We start from the raw sequence: 23,703 nt of genomic DNA on the forward strand, positions 1-23,703 counted from the left end.
CCAACACATTACACTGGGAGTTCATACAGGGACTCCTTGCAGAGCGGTGCTGGAAATGAACTCCAGACTCCAGGACCTCCTGAGCTGTAATAGCATCACGCTAACCGCTATTCCACTGTATTGACTAGCATTAATGAATTGAAAGGATGGAGGGTAAGTAGAAAATGAGATAGAAGAAAGCATTTTGTGTTCAGCATGCCAAACCCCGTCTAGTAAGGGGGCTGGAGCATGGCTCGTTGTCATTCACTTGCAGTACGTAGAACAGGCAAATTATTACATCAGTTTCTATGCAGAGCTGACTCATTGGTTAAATTACCATTTTGAAACCATTGTCCTACAGCTCACGGCATCTCTTTACCCCAATTATTGTGTATTAATAGGAAGCAATCCTACCAGGGAGCACAAGTAAATGAACACTGATGGAGAAGTATTAGTATTTGAAAAATTAATGAGTGAAAAGCATTGAATCTCCAGAACCTTATGACTGGCATCCTGGAATTTTGAAGGCTGGTGGAACACAGCCAGTCAGGCAGCATCTGTGGGTCAAAATTTCAGATTGAGACCCTTTACCCGGGCTTTTGAAGGCAGTGGCTATAGAGATAACATTGTTTGGTATGTTCCAAATCTCAGGTCCAAGAAAGGTTCCCAAACATAAAGGTAGCAAATGCCAGGGAAAGTGTTGGAATATATTATTAAGGCAATTGGAAAATGATGTAATGATTAGCCAGAGTCAGTTTCATCTATGAAAGAAATGTTGGACAAATTTGTAGATCAGTATACACCAATCTTTTTGGTCTTTCAAAAGACCTTTGATAGTGCTACATATAGGAGATGATTAAACAAAGATAAAGAGATATAATGTTGGGATTAATACACTGCAGTGAAAAGTACATTATGTGTACTGTACCATATTCAACAATTATTATTTGTTCTAAAGTCCTATATTGAATGCTGTCTACACCTGCAGTAGCCTCTGTACTTCTTTCCCTTAAGCAGCAAATCAGTCCTGTAGAGTTTCCAGGCCAATTTTGATGCCATCTGTGTCTTCATTTGAATCTGTTATGAGAAACATAGAAGCTCATTTGTACCAGAACCATTTGATCAGAATATTAATACCAGGCCAATAGTTCAAATAAAATTTATGTGAAAATAATTGAAGGTAAGATGAATTACTGTGTTTTTGTGTTTGGTGACTTAAATTGTATTTGGACTTTATGGACACTATGCTGCAAAATAAAAGGATTAATGTCTAGATAGCCCATTTGATTCAAAATAGAAAAAGATCTTTAATATATTTTTAGTCACATCATTCCATCCTCAAGCTAATCACTGGAAGAGTCTTGGACAATATCTTGGATGCAACCGTCTTTAGTCGCTTCTTCCATTACAAAATCACAAATGGGGAGGTTTGCTGATGATTGACCAAGGTTCAGTTTCACTTGCAACTCCTCAACAATGAAACAATCCATACCTAACAATTTTCAGACAGGGACTGAGAAGTGGCAGATGACATTAGTGTCACAAAAGAACCAGGCACTGAGAATTTCCAGCCAGGGAGAGTTGTATCACTGATTCTTGACATTCAATACTTTACTAACATAGGTCACCCACTATGCACTATATAAAAAGTATTACCCTCCCCCAGAAGTTTTCATGCTTTCTTGCTTTAATTCAATCACAGTGGATTTAATTTGTTTATTTTTTGACACTGATCAACAGAAAAAGATTCTTTCATATCAAAGTGAAAACATCTCTACAAAGTGATCTAAATTAATTGCAAATATAAAACACAAAATAATTGTTTGCATCCCCTTTAATATGACACATCAAATCATCACTGGTGTACCCATTTAGTTTTAGAAGTCACATTAGTTAAATAGAGATCACCATGTGTAGTCAAGGTGATTCAATTAATTGTAGTGAAAATATAACTGTCTAGAAGGTCCAACTGCTAGTGAGTCAGTATCCTAGCAAAAACTACACCATAAGACAAAAGAACAGTCCAAACAACTCTTGAAAAGCACACATCTAAAGATGGTTGCAAGAAAATTTCCAAGTCACTGAATATCCTTTGAAGTACAGTTAAGTCCCTAATCGATAAATGGAAAGAATATGGCGCATTTGTAAATCTGCCTAGAGCAGGCCGTCCTCAAAAACTGAGTGACCGTGCAAGAAGAGGACTAGTGAGGGAGCCCACCAAGAGACCTATGACAACTCTGGAGGAGTTACAAGCTTCAGTGGCTGAGATAGGAGAGACTGTGCATACAACTGTTGTTCAGGTGCTTTTTCAGTCACAGCTGTATGGGAGAATGGCAGAGAGAAAGTTGAAAAATACATGAAATTTTGGCTAGAATTTGCAGAAGGCATGTGGGAGACTCTGAAGTCAGTTGGAAGAAGGTTCTATGGTCTGATGAAATCAAAACTGAATTTTTTGGCCATCAGACTAAATGCCAGAAGAAGTGGGATCTCCCGGTGGCCACCCGTTTTAATTCCACTTCCCATTCCCATCCAACATGTCAATCCATGGTCCCCTCTACTGTCGCGATGAGGCCACACGCAGGTTGGAAGAACAACAGCTGGTATTCCATCTGAGTAGCCTTCAACCTGATGTGGCATGAACATCGATTTCACAAACTTCCGGTAATGGCCCCCTCCAGCCCAGCCATTCCCCATCCCCTTTTTCCTCTCTCACCTTATCTCTTGGCCTACCCATCGCTTCCCTACGGTGCTCCTCCCACATCTCTTTCATTCATGGCCTTCTGTACTCTCTTATCAGATCCCCCCTTCTCCAGCCCTTTAACTAGTTCACCAATCAACTTCCCAGCTCTTTACTTCACCCCCTTCCGGTTTCACCTATCACCTTGTATTTCTTCCTCCCCTCCCCCTACCTTCTTACTCTGACTGATTATCTTTTTTCTCCAGTTCTGATGAAGGGTCTTGGCCTGAAGCATCAACTGTTTACTCTTCCATAGATGCTGCCTAGCCTGCTGAGTTCCTCCAGTATTTTGTGTGTGTTGCTGTGAGTTATCAAGTTTATTATCAGTTTGATCCACAGGAGGGACCATGAGCTTTCATTTTGGTTGAAAAATCTCTAGCTATTCAGCATGGTGACTTACCACTATATTTTCAATTAATTAGGTTAGGACAAATTAAAAAGTCATTTAGAGTGACGCTGAGTTCTAAAAGCACAGACAAAACACTAAATTAACTTTTTGATAATATTTCTATATATTTTCAAGTTAGGGTATTTGTTACATGAAGTAAATATCTTTATATTCCCAGCCCTCTCGGTACCTTGAAAACAAGTCCTGCATTTGGCAGATTCTGTCAAAGAAATTTTGGTGAATTGCTGCTGTGCGTCTTGTAGATTGTATTCACTGCAATTATATTGCACCATTGGTAGGGAGAATGACTATGGTTATAAATGGAGCACCCATCAAGTTAACTATTTTCCTGTGTTGTTTCAAGATCCCAGAATGTAGAAGTTTTCCACTCATGAGGGCAAGTAGAGAGTTGTCCATCTGAGTGTTTTCTTTCATGAAAACCCAGGCTGTGACTCTTACAACCACCATTTATGTGATTGCTTGACGAAATCATACTGTGACTTCTGTGAAGTTATTGACTAGCCACAGTCATAACCATTTTTCTTGATTCCAGTCAATTAGATTTTCCTTCTTTCTCACCGACTTCAATTTTGGGCAGACTCTTTGCTAGTATGGTCAGTTGGTCAACTTTGTAAACTCAATTAGATCTTGAAAATCTGAGTAATTCATAACTGGTTACTTTTTTTGATTTTTTTGTGTATCATGAATGGAAAATTTGAGCACTCAGGCCAAAGAATACATACGTGTGCATGTGATAATATTTTGAGTTCATTTTCTATTATAAGCTTTTGTTTAAAGGAAAGAATGTACCAAAAGGAGTGCTGAGAGAGTTGAAAGATCTTAGCTTTTGAATTATTTGTTTTATATTGTGCACACTGTTTATGCATGCTAAATCTTGATAAATTGGTAGCTGTTGCTTACTGATAAGTTATTAAAACTGTTCCTTTTAAATTAGAACACAGCAGCTTCTCTCTGAATTCAGTCAGGGCTTTGTTTGAAGAGATGTCACTTGAATGCATTAATTCATGACAGGTACTCAAGGGAACAGGTCCACCACTGAGTGCATTCACAGGTGATTTGCGGTACTGTCAAGCTATAAAGACTGTTTGCCCAGTTGAAACTATAAATATACATGTACATAAGCAGGAGCAGATTATCTTCTGACTTCCATATATTGAAATTTTATGATTTAACAAATATTAAATTATCTATTTTGTATCTCAGTTATAAGAAATAAGTTAGATCTGAAAGTAACTGTTTATCTTAGGCGTCTGCCCAAAAGACTGTTGAGAACAGTAAAAGTCTAAGTACAATTTCTGTTTAACTCAAACCTAGAATAATGGTCTCTTTTATTTTAACAAGGTGATTAATTACAGACCAGTCTAGTAAAAAGAGACCTTATAGTACGTTCTGATGCGATAAAGTGCCATGTATTGCAAAAATATATCTTATGTCTCAGCTTTTGTTCCAGACAGTGTAACTAGATAGAATGACACCAGGGTTACATTGCTGTGGGAGTGTAGGCAGGATTTCCATTATGTAGCTCATGCATGCTGTGCTGTATTGATCAGTAAAAGCTACTGATACTAGTTATGACATGCTGCTTATTTTATTGACTGAAGCTCAACCATATTGGGAATAATCCATTTTCATCATAGTTTAAGCCTGAAAAGACAGATTTTCTTGAGGGTTAAACATCTATGGGTTACTATTTACATTATTATTGAATGCTCAGCAGAGCAAGCAGTGCTCATGGAGAAAGTAATAGGTTTCATTGTCAGTTAATGACTTCAATAAATAGATCTGCAAATGATGAACCTTTTTTTTTCAAAATGTGTAAGCTTGGACACTCAGGTTTAGAATTTCCTTTTGTAAAATCAATGAGTACTATTGATCAAAATTGGCCTGGCATAAAGTATATTCACATTAGTCATCTTTTCCAATTTGTGCCATCTCTTGTATATAGTGATTTTGTTTTATCACTTCTCTGATGTTACATTTATGGTTTTAACATGTTATCCAGCAGTGTTCTTGGTCATTATCCTTGGTGTGCTGTAAATAACTTGCACGTTACCAAGCACAATCATTCATTTGGTTGGTATTTGCTCTTGCTTCCTGTAATTTGCTGTGCCCCTGCTGTGTTTTTATTTACAGTTTTGTTTGTATTTCCATTTTCAAATCATTGCTGACAATAATGATACTCTGCTAATCATTTTCTTACGTTTGAGTGCATTTTAAAAAAAAGCTCCCCCTTTACTTCCTCTGATCGAGCCAATTTTTGATTCACTCCAGAAACCAAGTTTAGTGCCTCCAGCCCTTTAGGCTAATAGCATGTATGGCACCATGTTCGGCGGTTTGCCAAAATATAAGTATATACTGCTTCTAATTAGCCTTAATCTGTGAGATTTGTTTCCTCCTTGAACAATTCCCATAAATGTGATGGATGTGAAAGCAACACTAACTCTCACTGGTCCATGTTTCTTTATCCTTCATTTGTATCTCCATCAAAACCTGTTCGAATACTCCAGTTTATGATTACATGAATTAAAATTAACACAATTAAATATTTTGCCTGGATATTTTAAGCAGGCTGGGTTGGGCAAATATTACTTTTTAATCAATATTTATATACTGCAATTAAAGAAAAAATCTATAATCAAAACTCAATTAAGTTAAATTAATTAATATGGTTTAGTATTATTTTCCCCAAAAACTAAAAGACAGCTGATTAAACAATTTATCTGTTTGAGCAATGTAACGATAATAGGAAAACATTTAAACATAAGAAAATCTGCAGATGCTGGAAATACTAAATGCACAAAATGCTGGAGGAACTCAGCAGGCCAGACAGCATCTCTGCAAAAGATAAACAGCTGGCGTTTCTGGCCGAGACCCTTCATCGGGACTGTACATTTATGTACATGTGTTTAGAAAACCTTGAGTTGAGCTGTCATATTTAACAAAGCTGCAGTTAAATTGGATTGGAATTAGTTTCACTGTGCATAAAGAATGGGTATAGTGATCAAGAAAAAGTATTTGTAACTTAAGAAAGAAGAACATTGAAAGTTGTATGATCATTTCTCACTCAAATTTTAGAAAAAAATTCAAATGCAATGCTTGCTAGAGTGTACCTGAAGCTACCAGGGATTTTAATGCCTTCTAAATGATTGTCAATACTTCATCAATGATTTAGTGATCTTTTATTAGAACTAGAGTGGCTGAGCTTTTGTTTTCAACAAGATGATCTGATCAAGGGTAGCATGGCTCAGCTGGTCTCTGATTGTGTTTTAGTTCAGACTTTCAAAAACTGTAATAACAACTGTTTTAAGTTGTTATTTTCTGTATGTACTCTCTACTAAGTAACCAAAGTCATGTGATTTATTTGTTTTCAACATATCTAGAATGTTCACCTCATTACTATCCTTCACTAGTTTAAAGCTTTTTCGGTGCAAAGTTCTTGTTCCTTATATCTTCCATGTGAGTACTTGAAAGTGTCATTATTCATTATGTTTATTCTTTGTTCTCACCCTTGTGTTTTCTGCTTACATTTTTATCTGTCCTATTACTCTAATAAATTGGAAGAATTTCTTTCTATAATGCTTGGCCTCTAATCATATGTTATTAATTTCTAATGGGCTGTAAGGGCATGCATTAAGGCAGAATCAGAATCAAGTTTAGTATCTCCAGCATATGTTGTCAAATTTATTAATTTTGTGGCAGCTGTGCAATGCAGTACACAATATCAGAAAGAAAAAAACTGAATTATAGTGTGTGTATGTATATATATATATATATATATATATATATATATATATATATATATATATATAAAAAACAGAAGTAGTGAGGTAGTGGTCATTCATGGGTTCATTGTCCATTCAGAAATCAGATGTAGAGGGGAAGAAGCTGTTCCAAACTCATTGTGTGTGTGCCTTCAGGCTCCTGTACCTCCTTTCTGATGATAGCAATGAGTAGGGCATGTCCTGGGTGATGGGGGTTCTTAACGATGGGTGCCGCCTTTTTGAGCCATCGCTTCTTGAAGATGTCTTGGAAACTACAGAGTCTCATGCCCATGATGGAGCTGCCTACTTTTACAACTCTCTGCAGCTTATTATAATCCTGTGCAGTAATCCCCCCCCCCCAACCCCAGGAGGTAATGCAGCCAGTAAGAATGCTCTCCATAGTATATCTGTAGAAATTTCAGAGTGTTTTAGGTGACATTCCAGGTAGCCTCAAACACCAAATGAATTATAGCTGCTGTCTTGCCTTCTTTATAGCTGCATCGATATGTTGGGACCAGGTTAGGTCCTCAGAGATACTGACACACAGGAACTTGAAATTGCTCACTCTCTCTACTTCTGATCCCTCTATAAGGACTGGTGTGTATCCCACCAGCTGCAGTGCGAAGAAAAGCTGGCTAATCTATACACAGTCTTAATGAGTGAAGCGTGCAAGCCGTGATGCCAATGAAATCTATAGTTCTATTGGTTTAATGAGATCTTCAGCTTCTGCCTGAATTAGCCTTGCTTTGAAATATGGTCATTAGCAATGAAAGGCCTGGTGTGCCATTTTAGATTGTGATCTTTCTGAGCTAGTTGGTGGAGGGTTTCGATAGCACTGAGGTTGTATTCAACTATATCAAGTGCAACTCAAATGCCTCCTCCCATTCCCCTGCATGAATAGAGGATAGAAGGCCTAATCTGTAATTGAGGTTGGCTTCATGCACAAGGTGGAGTGCAACCTTCCATTGTCAATGGCTTTAAACATAAAGCAATAGACTTTTTTAAAAAAAAATCCGGTACAAACAATACATAGTTAAAGAAGCCAAAGTTAAATAATTCCTACATGTTCTCCCCCCCTCCCACCCACCAAAAGCCCTGCACAGGATTAGTGTGAGCTGGGAGACTAGCTTTTGGTCAGTTTGATTTGGCCCTCTGTGATTCTTCACCTTTGACTAGTTTAATTTGTTTTACATATTTTCTTCAGCCTGTGTCTGATAAGGTCATTGCTTTGTTGCTCTGAAGAGTACTTGAATGTTCTAATATGAACTAGTACACCTGGTTAGTTTGTATCATTCTAACCTGAAAATAAGCTTCCTAAATCAAAATTAATCGAATGTGGGTAAATACTTTGTGACCAGAAATCTAAGTATGACTCTGGGGTTTTGGCTGTTAAAATTAATCTATACATGATGAACAGCATTTGTGATTATCTGCCAAGCACCTGAGGGATAACCTTTAAACTCTTTCTTACTAGGTTGATGGAAATCAAGGCTAGCTTATGCTTCTTTCCAGCCACTGTCCTTTGCAGTTTTTTTAAACTAATGAGCAATGTCCTTAAGATCAATCAATTAAAACATTTTGTTTGACAAACTCCCTATAACAATTGCCCCAATCCAAGCATACAAAAAAAGTACTATATCGACTGAAGTTACACATGCAAGCCTAGACACAATTGCTTTGTAAAATTCAGAAACTAGGGCAAAAAACTGGTTTGAAGTGCTATCATATTATTGACAAGCTAAGTAAAACAATTGTCTTATTGGTTAATTTGCAATCTCAGATCATCATTTTCCTTAACTCCATTTTTTATTGTCTGTTCTTCATATTTATGCAGAATAAATACAGAAAATTAGCTTGCACCAAATCCTTATCATCCACAATGATAGACTTTGGATTTTGCACAAGAAGTGCAAAAGCATGGATGCCACAAAGACATTCACCTTTACACGCAATCTGTCCCTCTGTAAACATAAATATACCCTATAGTATTCTAAAAGTATTAACAAGCATTATTATTAAACTCACTAAAAGTTTCAAATATCTAAAAGGACATGGTATTAGCTAACAAGCTACTTTACCAAAATGTGTAAAACTTCAAAGTGTTGGTTGACAAAGTACAATAATTTTACATTCTGTTCAATCAGCACATGACACTGGAAGCTGGTCATGGTGTTAATGTTGTCAATGGTTGGTTCCTCAGTGTGCAAGTATATGGATATATCTTTTTTCAAAAGTATTTGAGGTGAGGACTGAAAGATAGCAACTTGAATAAAGAGAACTGGCAGTACTTTGCTTCAAACCAGAATCGTGTGTGCATGGAAGTTGTGCCAAAATAAAGATATAAGATCATGACTGTTAATACAGGTAGTCGACGAGTTACGAACGTCCGACTTATAGGCACCTCATACTTCCGAACCGAGGAAGGAGAACTCCATCCGCCATTTTAAGTCAGATCGCGATGCCGTCCGCCATTTTAAGTTGGATCGCAATGCTGTCTGCCATTTCAAGTCTTTGCCTTGACACTGTGTTGAGTGTTTAACTTAGTATTTGGCTTAAATTTTTCTTAGATTCACCTTGACCCCCTCCCACCCCCCCCCCCCCACCGTACCGGTCGGCTGGTGGTGCAGTGAGATCAGCGCCAAGCTCGAGAACAGAGGTTCAATCCAGTGATAGACCGCTCCCGTATCGGGTTGATGTTGATCCAGTGACTCCCGTACCATCCGTGCCGGGTTGATGCCGAGCTCGCAATTCGACCTTGTAAAAAAAAAAGCACTGCCACCTCCAGTTTAAATTCTCATGCGAAATATTGTGGAGGATCAAGCACCCAAACCCAGCACAGCCCCCATTTGTCCCATTTAGCCTGTCTCAGTGCAGTGGTCCTTAGGACCCAACAGACCTCGGGAGCCGGCAGAGCTCGGGACCCGCCACCCGCAGTGTTTCTGTCCCATTGACGGGAAGCAATCGCGATTGAAAATAAAGTGGAAATAATAAAGCGTTTGGAAAGAGGTGAAACGCCATCAGTCATTGGAAAAGCGTTAGGCTACAGTCGGTCAATGATCGGAACAATTTTAAAGGATAACAGATAAAGTGAGAATAATGGAGCATGTGAAAGGCCCTGCCCCAATGAAAGCTACAATTATTACTAAGCAACACAATGGTTTAATTATTGGAATACATACGTTTCTTAAGTGTTTTATATGCATAGAAAGGTAAAATATGTACTATATACTAAGACAAACGTTTGACGAACTAACGCTAAATAATACCGGATGTATTTGTTCCGACTTACGTACAAATCCGACTTAAAGACGGACTCAGGAACGGAACTCGTACATAACCCGGGGGACTGCCTGTAATCCAATTTTATTGTAAGAATCATATTAACAGGGAAGAGCACTTTCCATCAATTAACTTTTGGCACCCAGTCTTAAAACCTACCATTGTCTTGGGTGTTAAGGTGAGCTAAGTCATTCTTGGAAAATATGGCAAGCTAGTAAAGTACTTCTGGAAAGGAAAATGAACAATTTTGATTAGGGAAAAGACAAACTATTGTGACTGCTGTAAATCTATAATGCGAACAGAAAACCCAAGTAGTGTGATCTCTTTGCAGAAAGCCTCAATTCAGTTTGTAACTTGATGCTGAACTTCCAGTTGCCTATTATTTTGTTACTCTTAATTTGACGTCAGTGTCTTATACACCTACAAAGTTTGACATAAACATGAAGAATACATACTTGTTTTCCTTTGAGACACGGTACTGGTACTCTTATAGAGCCAACAATAGTGTGAAAAAATTTAAATAATCAACCAGTTCAGCTTTGTTTCTTACATTTTCACCTTTCAATTTTTTCCCCTTTATGATGATTTCAGATTTAATTCATCATATCCCTTCTTAAAAATACCTGCTCTCACATATCACAGACTTGTTTTTCAAACGAATCTTTATGAATTCTCAGTTGGTTCTATCACCACTTGAATCATTTCATGTCACTTGCTCTCCATCTTGTAACAAACTTTCTCTTTATTTCTTACTAACTTTTTTCCTCTGAAATTTGAACTTTTATCTCCCACTTTTTGAGTATCTGCTGGAAGACCAAGTGTAAACATTATTGAATTCCATATTCTCACCATAGTTGGGTAAAGAATATTATTCCAAATTCCCCAGAGGGTTTCTGGATGACTTCTTTAAAATAATGGCCTCTTGTTATGCTCTTCTCCACAATGCATTCTCTCTGTATCCTCATTTTTAAAGTATTGTCATTTTAGATATATTATCCTTTTCCTTCTTGTATCATGCTCGTAAATCTTCTTGGCACCATCTGCATTGACTGTAGATACTTCTAAAAATATGAAGGGCATTATTCCAAGGTTTCAGACCTGTTTCATACTTATCTACTTCACTATTATATTCCTATTAAAATAATATTCCATATATGATGTATTATCATACTAATGATTGAATTGTGAATTTAATTTATAGGTCTTAATTTAAAATTTTCACAAGATAGTTAATGGCAAAAGCATGCTTTGGCACATTGTAAATGAACAGAATTATTGCATAACTTGCTTAACTACTTGATGCACCATTAAAGTATGTGTACTTGTTTTGATCAGATGTAGTGAAAGACTTGCCAAGAATGCATTGGTGGTGTTATGCATAACTGTCTACTTTTGTGTAGACTAATTTGTATAACTTTTTCTCAGCTGATGAATTGTCTTATTTTGCCAAATTTTATCAGCGGCTACAGGATACCTATTAGGTAGAGTATCATTATTTTCTGTTGTCTCTATCAACTTGCCTGTTTTTTCCCTCTCTATTTTGGCTTTCCTAGAAGCTTATCATGTATACTTGCAAATCTCAAAAATACAGATCAATCCACTTTGTACCAAAGTTATGGCTTTTAAGCAATGAAGCAACATTAGCAACTGGTCCAGTACGCCCTTAGCATCAGTATAAACATCAAACAAAGTGGGCAAAACAAACAAGCCTGTTAGTATGCAAGGACGGAAAGCATATTATCATTGAGCATAGGATGACTTTTAACCTTGAATTATGTGGTACATTGCTTGAATTAAAACTAAAACTTTCTCATCCAGCAGCAGGAATATTATGTCTAAACAGTTTCAGGTTGACCTTCTAGATTAATTCTTTAGCGCAGAGCTTGAGGGGGCTAGTTTGAAATTTCGCAAAAAGCAATAGTCTTGCTTGACCCAACTGGGATTGTCTGCTGGTTTGTATTAGTAAAGATCACAACTTGAATGAGATGAAGAATGGTGATAGTTTTTGTTTGCACTGTGATCTTTCTCAGTTGATGGACTTGAAGGCTTTGGTGAGGTCCACAAGGCATTTGGAATAGTTGATGCTGCTCAGTACCTTTTCTTTTGTAGAGTTGATAGCGGTGACTATGCATTCTATGCCTTAATAGATAAAATCTACATTGATCACTTAGGAAGATCTAGTTCAGGAGACACAAGCATATTTGGCTAAGAGATTCTTTCTCAGGAATGAATATTTTTGTGTCACTTCTAGTATTTGATACAAACAGACTGAGCATGTGTTGTTGTATCGGTAGCTACTTATCAGTCATATAAACAGCTTTCATGTTTGAAGGTATTTCTGGCATTTGAGTAACAAGAAACATTTTATAATCTGAGCCACAATGTCAATAAAAAGCAGTTGATTAATTTAAAAAAGAGTAGATATAATTGAAAACCTGGTCATTACAAACCACTTTCCAAGGATTGATGTCTTAGACATCACTGTATTAAGTAAAGGTTCAGAATCAGAATCACGTTTAATATTACTGGCATATGTCATGAAATTTGTTAGGTAGAGTAAGCTGCCATTTAAAACAATGCTGAACATTACACAATGCAACAATTTATAATAAAGATCAGTACTGTTGTTGCAATACAGTTTTCATTGTAAGGACCTATTTCCTTTAAATCTTTTACAATTGCTTCAGTCCTACAGGATAATGAATGCCGATAGATAGTCAGATATATTACTTGCTGCCTAAAGCCCTGTATATCTCAAAACACCAAAATGACCCTCTTTTAGGATTGTATATATTTAGTCTGCCTTCTATCAAAAATGAAATGCTGCAACATTTTTGTATGCATGACAGAAGAGTAAGACGTCACTCATGAATGTTCTTCCTATGTGTAGACTGATCAGCTGTTTGTTTATCAAACTAGGGATAATTCCAACAATGTTGAGAGGACACTTAGCATTAAAGGCTGAAAAGTTGATGTTGAGTTTTTTTGGAAAAAAATGTTCTTCAACAGCACTTAAGAGTGTCATCACTATTTGACGTTCTGGACTAGGATTAAATACAGTTCAATTGTGAGTGTTTAATCTCTACCCTTTGATCTAATCTTTTGTTGATTTTAAATGCTGGCTGCAGTCCCATCGTATTATGTTGCTGCTGAAGCAGAAATGTCATAGTTCTTTGAATTTGTTATGCTGGCATATTATCCATGGGTGATGAGCTGGTTAACATTGGAGTGAAAACTGCCAGCCCCAAAGTTTGTTTTTTTATATGATCTGATTTAAACCACACTGTGCCTGCATAAAGCTTTTATTGATGGTGCTGTTGGAACAAACAGTGCCTTCAGTAAAGAGTGCTTGCAAATCTGTTGCAAGACTTTACATGGTGAGATTGTATGACAGGCAGTCTTCTATTGTTAAAATATCTAATACTTTGTCAACCACCTATATAACATAAGAATTGGTGAAGAGGGAGTAAAAGCAATTGGCTTGATGGTTCTTCCAGTTTGTATCTGAAGTGCAAAGGGAACTGTCCTAAAACAAATTCTGGCAGGTTCAATAGTGAATAAGATAGATAACAAAGTGTGCTGTTTACTGCAAGGAGAGTTGACAGTGTGTCAGTTATATAGAGCATTGGTGAGATCTCACCAGAAGTTCTGTGTATAGTATTGATCACTAGCTTAATTATGTAACTGCATTGGAAGCAGTTCAGAGGTTTACTAAACCTATATCCACTATATAGAACACCATGTTGCCTTATGGAGAAAGGTTTGCAAGTTAGCTTAAATAGGAGTTTAGAAGAATGCAAGATGATTTGGTTGAAACACATAGATCCTGAAGGACCTTGATGTGATCAATGTGGGCGAAAATCTGTTCAAAATATGAAGTGCATATATATTTTTAAAGAATGCTATGAGTCTCTGAAACACATCCTTATGGAGCAGTGGAAGAAGATTCTTTGAATAACTTTAAGGCCGAGGGAGATCTCAGTTAAGGAGGAATCTGAAAAGTTATAAGAATGATGCTGAGTTGAAGTTAACTTTACACAAACAATGGTCTTAATAAATGATGGAACAGGCTTGAGAGACTGAGTGATCTGCTTCTGATTTGTAATTTCATATTTATTCAGATCAATGAGCATTAATTTAATAAAAAGTTATGTTGTTTTTCTCTCAAGTTAAATAGGAAGCATTCCACTTGTTATGTAGATGATTAGATAATAAGCTGTCTGAGTAAATTGAAAACTCTGAATCCCAGAACTACAAAGCAAATTATTAGAAATGAATCAAGAATTGAATGTGTTCCTCTTCCCATGTGCATCCTCTTATAGGCAATACTTGGAAAGATTGATACTTGGCTTGGTTTTTAGTAAGTTAGTCATAACCTTTTGATATTTTGATAGTTATATGGCATTCAGTTCGTACTTAACTCCAAGCTCTTAAATGTTAATATATTGTCAAATTAATGAAAGGCTAAGTAACATCTAATCCATTGCATCACTTAGTTTCATTTAATGATGCTGTATACATCAACAATATTTTTTGCCACGTTTTCATACTCCTTGATACCTTTATCTAAAATATATATATATTTTAGCTCTGAGCTGGATGGTATAGTGGCACAGCTAGTTCAAAAGTTGAAAGTAAATTTATTATCAAAGTACATTATTATCACCATATACAACAATTGCGATTAATTTTCTTGCAGGCATTTGCAGTAAACATAAGGAACACAATAGAATCAATGAAAGTCCACCCCTAACTAATGTGAAAAAGACAAAAACTCTGCAAATAGAAAAAGAAATAATAAATATTCCCCTACTATCCCCAACTAACAACATCCTGGGGGTTACCATCGACAAGAAACTGAACTGGTCTAGCGATACAAACACTGTGGCTACCAGAGCAGGTCAAAGGCTAGGAATCCTGCGGCATGTAACTCACCTCTTGACTCCCCAAAGCCTGTCCACCATCTACAAGGCTCAGATCCAGAGTGTAATGGAATACTTGTCACTCACCTGGATGAGTGCAGCTCCATCAACACTTAAGAAGCTTGACAAGGCAGCCCATTTGATTGGTACCCCTTCAACAATAATCCGATCCCTGTACCATCGATGAACAGTTGCAGCAGTGTGTACTATCTGCAAGATGCACTGCAACAACACACCAAAGTTGCTAAGGCAGCACCTTCCAGACCCATGATCACTACCATCTAGAAGGGCAAGAACAGCAGATACCTGGGAACACCACCACTTGGAAATCCCCCTCCAGGTCACTCACCAGAACTCACCGTCCTGACTTGGAAACATATTGCCATTCCTTCATTGTCATTGGGTCAAAATCACGGAATTCCTTCCCAAACAGCACTGTAGGTGTACCTACACCTCAGGGACTGCAGTGTTTCAAGAAAGCAGCTCATCACCACCTTCTCAAGAGCAACTAGGAATGGGCAATAAATGCGATTTAACTGGCAACACCCACATCCTGTAAATGAATAAATAAATAAAAATAATAAATGAGCAACAAATATTGACAACATGAAAGGAAGAGTCCGTGAAAGTGAGTCACTTGGGGTATGGCGTTAAGTTCTGGTCACTTCATTATAGAAAGATGTGGAAGCTTCAGAGAGTGTGCAGAAGAGATTTATCAAGATGCTGACAGGATTAGAGAGCATATACTTCATTAGGGTCCTTCCTGATGAAGGGTCTCAGCCCAAAACATTGGCTACACTTTTCTCACGGATGCTGCCTGGCCTGCTGAGTTCTTCCAGCGCTGTGTATGTATACTTCATTAGGAGTTTGAAGAGATTTGGTATGTCAACAAAAACACTCAAAAACTTATATAGATGTAAGGTGGAGAGCATTCTGACAGGCCACATCACTGTCTGGTATGGGGGGAGGCTACTGCACAGGACCAGAAGAAGCTGCAGAGGGCTATAACTTTAGTTGACTCCGTCTTGGATACTAGCCTACAAAGTACCCAGGACATCTTTAGGGAGCAGTTGTGGTGACCCACTTTCTACTCAGGCGAACCGGCTCACAAAATGGCGCATGCCTTCTTCACCAGCAAGAGGAGAAAGTCCGCGCGTGGGAAGATACTTTTGTGATGCACCTCTGATGTCATTTCTGCCCAGAGAGGGCGGGAGTGGAACTGCGTAAAAGCCAGTGCTGCGAAGTTTGAATAAACTAATCTCGAGTGCAACTTGCAGACTGCGTGTCGTTATTTCTAGCTCTGTGTGTAGCACATCGCTACGTGGTGTCTCAGGAAGGCAACATCTATTATTAAGAACCTCCAGCACCCAGGGCATGCCCTTTTTTCACTGTTACCATCAGGTAGGAGGTACAGAAGCCAGAAGACACACAGTGATTCAGGAATAGTTTCTTCCCCTCTGCCATCTGATTCCTAAATGTATATTGAACGCTTGAACACTACCTCACTTTTTTAGTGTATATTATTTCTGTTTATTGCATGATTTTTAATCTATTCAATATACATATACTGTGATTACTTTTTTTCTTTCTTCTATATTATGTACTACATTGAACTGCTGCTGCTAAGTTAACAAATATCACGACACATGCTGGTGATAATAAACCTGATTCTGATGTCTTTGAGCGAGTTAGGGCTTTTCTCTTCGGAGCAAAGGAAGCTGAGAGGTGACTTGATAGAGGTGTGCAAGATGGTAAGAGGCATAGATTGAGAGGATAGCAGTGCCTTTTTCCCAGGGTGGAAATGACCTTACTTTATTGAGCTTTCTTTTTGCACTACCTATTTAATCTACTTTTTATATCTGTGTTTCTTATTATCTGTAATTTATAGTTTATGTATTGTACTGCTGCTGTAAAACATCAAATTTCACGACATCTGCCAGTGATATTAAACCTGATAGAGATTAGGAAAGGGTATAATTTTAAGGTGATTGGAGGAAAGTATAAAGAGGGGAGGGGTGTCATAAGTGGTATAGTTGCTACCTTACAATGACAGAGACCCCCAAGTTTTACCCTGACCCTCAGGAGTCTGGAGTTTGCATGTTCTCCCTATAACCATGTTGGGTTTCCTTTGTGTTCAGATTTCATCCCATATTCCAAAGGTGTACAGGTTAATTGGCTGTAGAAAGTTGTCCTTCATGTGTTGGTGGCTGATAGAATCTGGGAAGAGATGAAGCAAATGTGGGAAGTATAAAAGCAGGGTAAATACAAGTTTAATGTAAATGAGAGGTTGGTAGTTGGCTTGATTTGGAGAGCCAGATGGCTGGGACTGTGCTGTGTTTTCCTATGTTATATTGATATGAAGGATGGTGATGTTGTGAGTAATGCAGAAAGTTGTTGTAATTTACAACAGGGCATAGACAGAATGCAGAGCTGGCTGAGAAGTGGCAGGTGCAGTTCAATCAGAAGAAGTGTGAAGTGATGTACCTTGGAAGATCGAGCTTAATGCAGAGTGCCAGGTTAATGGCAAGATTCGTAGCAGTGTGGAGAATCAGAAGGATCTTGCAGTCCCAAGTCGATAGATCGTTCAAAGACGCCACACTTGTTGATAGGCTGTTTAAGGAGGCTTTCATTAATCGAGGGATTAAGTTCAAAAGCAATGAGGTAATATTGCAGCTCTATAAAACTGTTAAGACCACACTTGGATTACTGTGTTCATTTCTGGTCACCTCATTATAACAAGGATGGGAAGCATTAGAAAGGATACAAAGGAAATTTACCAGGTGCTGCCCAGATTCGAGCATGTTTTATGAAGAAAGGTTGAATAAGCTAGTATTTTTCCCTTGGTGTGAAGGAGGATGAGAGGCAACTTGATAAGAGGCATAAATAAGTGTCAACACTGAATTATGCCAGAGGATCCTTTTAAGATGAGTGGAGAAATGCTTAGGGGAGATGTCAGTAGTAGGTTAGGTTTTCTTATAGATGGAGTCGTGAGTGCCTGTAATGCACTGCTGGGGATGATGGTAGAAGCTGATGCATGAGAGACATTTAAGAGACTCTTGGATAAGCAAAAAGATGAAAGAAAAATGGAGGGTTATGGGCTATGTAGGAAGGAAGGGTTAAGTTGATCACAGAATAGGTTATAAGCACAACATCATGGATCATAGGACCTGTACTGTGCTGTATAGTTACATGTTTTGTGCTGTAACTCTCTCACAATTGTGATTCATCCTCCTTAGTCCTCAAGAAAGAATTACCATTGAGCATTGAATGGCTTCTAGTTCTGGATTATTTTACTAAAGAAATTAGCCTCTTTGCATCTAGTGCATTGAATCAGTCTATTATTTTAAACACAATTTTAAATATCTTTATATTTAAAATTAATTGGTATCAACTTTATGCTAACTGTCCTCAGGATTTACTCAAGTCTAAATACCATAATGGTAAAACTGCAGTATGATCTTGCAAATCATGGGACATTCAAACTGAATGCAGAATGTACAACTCAGTCAGTGTTTCATTGTAACTCCAATTTTCTTCAGGTGTTTTTGTATCTATTTTAGTAGACACACTGATGTTTGTCTACAGATATTCAAAGTCTTGGCTTTAATATATTGCTTTCTATTTACACATAGTAGATATTCCTATTTGTCCTTCTCAGATTACATGTTTACACACAAATTAATAAATTTACTCACTCACTTTGTCTAATCCTTGCCCTTCACTTGTGCTGTGCTTTCTTCCTCATGGCATACCACGCCTTCTAGCAGTGACAATGCAAACTTAGGTGTACGAATGAATGAAATTAATTTATTTCAGTCAGTACAAACATAACAAAAAGCATCATTTACAACAATGATTTCAGAAGACAAAATTACAACAAGAAAACATAGATATTCTTTAAAAGGTGTAGGAGCTTCTTGTATGTTGTGGATACCTGAACAAGTTCTTTGTACAAGTACAAGTTCTTTGTACTTCATTCACACTTCCTGTGATTGATCTTACTTAGGGATATATTGCCATTGGGTGACTCCAGAAAGCTACAGTACCAGAGGTGTATGAGTGCCCTGATCATAAAGTTACTGTGTACAGAGAAAGTGTGTTCCATACTGATACAATACAGAACAACCAACTTGCAAATTAGCCCGTGTATATGGTGTGGACCTATTGGCAAACATTGAATGCAGGCTGTATTGTGACATATAACTAACATTCAGTAATCTATTCTTTTTAATTTAAATGTGTATTAGTAAAAATGAAGGTCCCACTGCACATTAAGGGTTGTTAGATACTCCCAAGAGCACTAAAGAGTAAATGTTCACTAAATATTCTCCAGTCTCAGAATTTTGTACCCTCTTTCAGAGAAGTCCTGGACGACAGCAAATGAGTCTGGACCTGTTACTACTCCTGGAGAAGCTGACAGGCTCCCTCCATTTCCTTTGGATGATTAAAACTCCTGGAAGCAATAGTGTACTGACTGACTTGTATTCAGCTCTGTGAGACCTGCTGGAAGTGCAGAATGCTAATCATCTAGCTTGGGGATTCTCAACCTTTTTTATGCCATGAATCAAAGCCATTTAGCAAGGGACCCGTGGACCACAGTTTGGGAACTCCTCCTCTGGCTGATTTCAGGTCAAAACTCAGGAGAGAGAGCATCAGCAGCCCCATTTACAAGCATAAAGTGGAGATGCCAGACTTTTAAAAATTGGCAACCGTTCTTGCTGTTAAATAGGGATTTCAAGATCATGTCCAAAATCACCATCAGATGGATCATGTGTTTTCTGGGAGAGGTGTCACCTGGTTTAAGCTTGTGTCATACCCAGCCGGAAAATGTTCTGTTGCTCAGATGTACCACTGTCCTCTTTTAAGATAAGGATGGAGTCTTGCTGGGTCGATTTCAACCAGGAAAGGGTACTGATAGAATAGTGCACATATACGTTTTGGGTATACTATCCAAAAAGAGCGAATTGGATCCAACTGCTCTGCAAAGCCATTAGCAGTGTAGACCAAATCAGAGGCAGTAGGGCAGGGTTTCCCACCCTCCTGTCTTGTGTGTGCTGCTTAGAATTCTTTGCCAGGAAGAGGGGTAATGATACCAGACAGTGTGGGCAAGTGTTTCAAAGTGTCTCTATCTGTGGATAATGTCAATACCCTGCTCAGATCCACGATCAGTCTGCTGATCGATTAGCATCTACAACCAGTTTGGTAACCAGCCCAATCAGTCCTCTGTTCCCTTCACTGTGAAGTTAGGGTAAGCCAGACAGTTAGGCAACAATTGTCTACAACGGATAGGCAAGGTCCTTCAAAAACTGAGGCAGTAAAAAAGACACTACCTCTGGATGGCAGTGAGGAACCTGGCTATCCAGTGGGAGGTGGTCTTGGTGTTGCTGTGCATGATGCAGATTTGGCCCATACTCCATTCCTGCACCATGCTAATCACCAAGCTATCTTTCCTTTCGTCTAAAGAATCAAAATGAGCATATCCATGGGGCCACAATACAGAAACTTAGGATTGGGGGGGAGATGAGGGTGGAGAGGATGCCCAACATTGCCTTTGCTCTGATGGCCAACTTTATGGGTGGCTAGATGAAACAATGCATAGGACCGAAGTATGCAAACACCAGGTCGGTTTCATCTGTCCCTAGTGTTCAGAAGATGAGCCTGACTTTGTGTTTTATTGGCAGTGTTCAGTTGAAATGTGTATCCTTTGTAAGAAGGTCATGAACTGTCTCATCCGACCCTGCGGAGCAATGGCTTGATGGGTCCCATGGATGGTTTCCCGGTGGAATTCTCAAAACCATTTGACAGAATGTTTCATCACCAGAGCACATTAACAAGCGCCAAGACCTTGCTTGGCTGGCAGTGACGGGCCTTCCCCATTAGTTCCTTTCTTATGGTTAGTCTCACTCCCAATGTACACTGCCCTCAAGATAGCATGTTGAGGGTGAGATGGTTATCCACATCTTTGTGAACTGTGACTGCAAAGAAGATCTGGGAAAGAATGCAAGAGCCCTAATTGAGGTCCCTATGGGCTGTTCCCTGGGATGCATATCAAGTGCTGCTAGTCTGAGTCTCACCTCAGTCTGGCTGAAACATTTTTTCAATACAAGGTATCCATAAGTGAATGTTGTCATCTGGCACAATTTAGTGTGCAGGCGTATGTGCTAAGGGAGCCAACATAAATGCTTTTTTGGAAAGGACTGCACTCTAAGGTGTGATCTCTCCTGAATGCTTAGAGGCTGCAACAGTCCCACAGACACTTGAAGGGTCTGTTGTTCAGAGAGGCCACATGAGTGGCATTGGTGCTTTATACATAGTGAATATTAACTTGATGATGCTGCACCTGTATTGCCTTTATTATACTATGAATATACTGACGACATTACCATGAATGTAAAGAAAGCAATCTACAGTTGTATTTCTTGTATAAACTTTATACATAAAAACAGACAGTACTGTGCAAAAGTCTTAAGCACATATACTGCATAAATATCTAGGATGCCTCGGACTTTTGTACAGTACCATAGTAATTTTATGTATTATACTGTACATCTGCCACAAAAAAAAATTCATGGCATGTAAGTGATGACAAACCTGATTCTGATATGGGTCTCTTGTGGAAGGGAGAAGGGAAGAAGTGGGAAGCACCACAAATACATTCTGTAATAAACCAATTGTATGGAATTAAATGACCTTGCCTGGTGTCTCAGGGCTGGGTATGTCTGCACCCCCACACCACCACCTCCCCATCGCTGTTACTACTTCTCTGCTACCCGTCCCACACCCTTCCTGCAGCGTTCCAGCCTCACCATTCACAACTACCTGCCAGATTCACAAACTGGCTCTCTGCTCCACCTTGACAAATACAATACTGTGAAGAAGTCTTGTGCACAATACTGTATTTTTGTAGTGGAAACTTTTTATTTCATTTCATCCATTAAGAACCAAGCATTTTTCTGGTGGATTGGCATCATTGCCATTGACTAGATTTTGTTGTTTTGTTGTTTCACTTTTTTTTAGGAGACACGTTTTCATCATCAAATAAATATTAAGGGGGCTCTTCTGTGAAATTACCTATAAATTGATCCAAGACTTCACTGACAAACCAGAACTACAAACACAGAAGCTGAAACACCATCTTAATACTCAAAATTATAGTTATAATTCACAACTGCTTTGGGTTTGAAATACTAAAATTCATTTCATTTGTTTGACTCACTATTTTCAACAACTGGTGTCATTGAAAATGTCCTTCTGCATCAAGTCTGATGTAAGAATGATCATTAAAACAAATGGGAATTTTTGTATTTTTGGTTGCCTATTTCCTGAATGTGAATACCATTGATTAACACTTTTTTAAGAGTGTGACTTTATAATATCACTTTTATAATTCATTATTTATTATTGCTGGTCTAATGTTGGAAAAGATTGCATTATAACTTTGTTGTTTTATGTATAAAGTTAAGTGATCAGATTAATTAAATCAAAAGTTGCATCATGTTGGTGTTGGGTTTCGGACCTAATCTGTTACTTCAGTGTGAACTATTCCAAGAAATTCACAGCCAATGTTTATCTATCATTAAGGTCATTGGTTTTGTGATTAAATAATGTGCTATGGTTCATGTCAGTTTCAGTAACTGTTCAAGGAAGTTTCATAAATTCACATTGAGTGTTTGTTCATTGCCAACAATGTTCCTCAGTGCAGATGTGTATTCAGGTATATAAAGACAGTTGCATTAGTATTTAGAAGATTAAATAGGAAAGAATGGTAAATCCAAACTCCATATTTAACAACTATATTAAAAAAAATCAGAGAAAAATTGTTATAGAAAAGGTGGTGCTCAGTTGACTGTCGAAATGACATTATAAATGACTCAATAAAGCAACGTCTGTGCACAAACAGTCTTCTGGTCTTCTAATATTTCAGTTAAATGAAAACAGTTGTGAATCATTAATCAAACACAGAATGGTATGATTTGAACTACGTGTTTCATCATAAAGGTGGAGAGCTGAATTTTATATACATGAGCATGCAAAATCTCTTCTATAATGTTATGAAAGTTATGGACAATAATTTTGAAATACAGTAATTGCAGGGCAGGAGAAAAAGTCAATAATAGGTGCTTGGAAGTAGGTACAGAGCAGATGTCAGGGGTAAGTTTTTTACGTAGAGAGTGGTGAGTGCTAGTATTGGCTGCCGGTGGCGGTGGTGGAGGCAGAAACGATAGGTACGTGGAGCTTAGAAAAGTAGAGGGCTGTGGGTAAGGCTAGGTAGTTCTAAGGTAAGGACATGTTCGGCACAGCTTTGTGGGCCAAAGGTCCCTTATTGTGCTGTAGGTTTTCTATGTTTCTATGTTTATATAGTTATCAATCAGCTGATTGGTTGTCACTTCTCATTTTGCCTGGTGATAGACCATGCCATTGGGTGGTTGATGACCAATCAGCTGATTGATAAGGCCAAGCATTCGAAGGACGCACTGCAATCAACAGCACACTGATGATGCTTCCCTGTATAGTGACAAAACGTTTGCAAGTAAATCGCCAAGATTGCAGAACTATTCAACCCAACCAGTTGCCATCTATTTTTATATTTTGTGGAAGTTTACTTTCATAATCTAG

The 23,703-nt window shown here is 38.1% G+C and overlaps 1 protein-coding gene across 8 annotated transcripts in view; it reads left to right on the forward strand.

The window, feature by feature from the left end:
* LOC140715457 (arginyl-tRNA--protein transferase 1) overlaps window positions 1–23,703 on the forward strand; it is a 159,014-nt gene that overhangs the window by 81,141 nt on the left and 54,170 nt on the right. The window lies entirely within an intron of this gene.

Source organism: Hemitrygon akajei, chromosome 23, assembly GCF_048418815.1.
Source record: "Hemitrygon akajei chromosome 23, sHemAka1.3, whole genome shotgun sequence".
NCBI lineage: Eukaryota > Metazoa > Chordata > Chondrichthyes > Myliobatiformes > Dasyatidae > Hemitrygon > Hemitrygon akajei.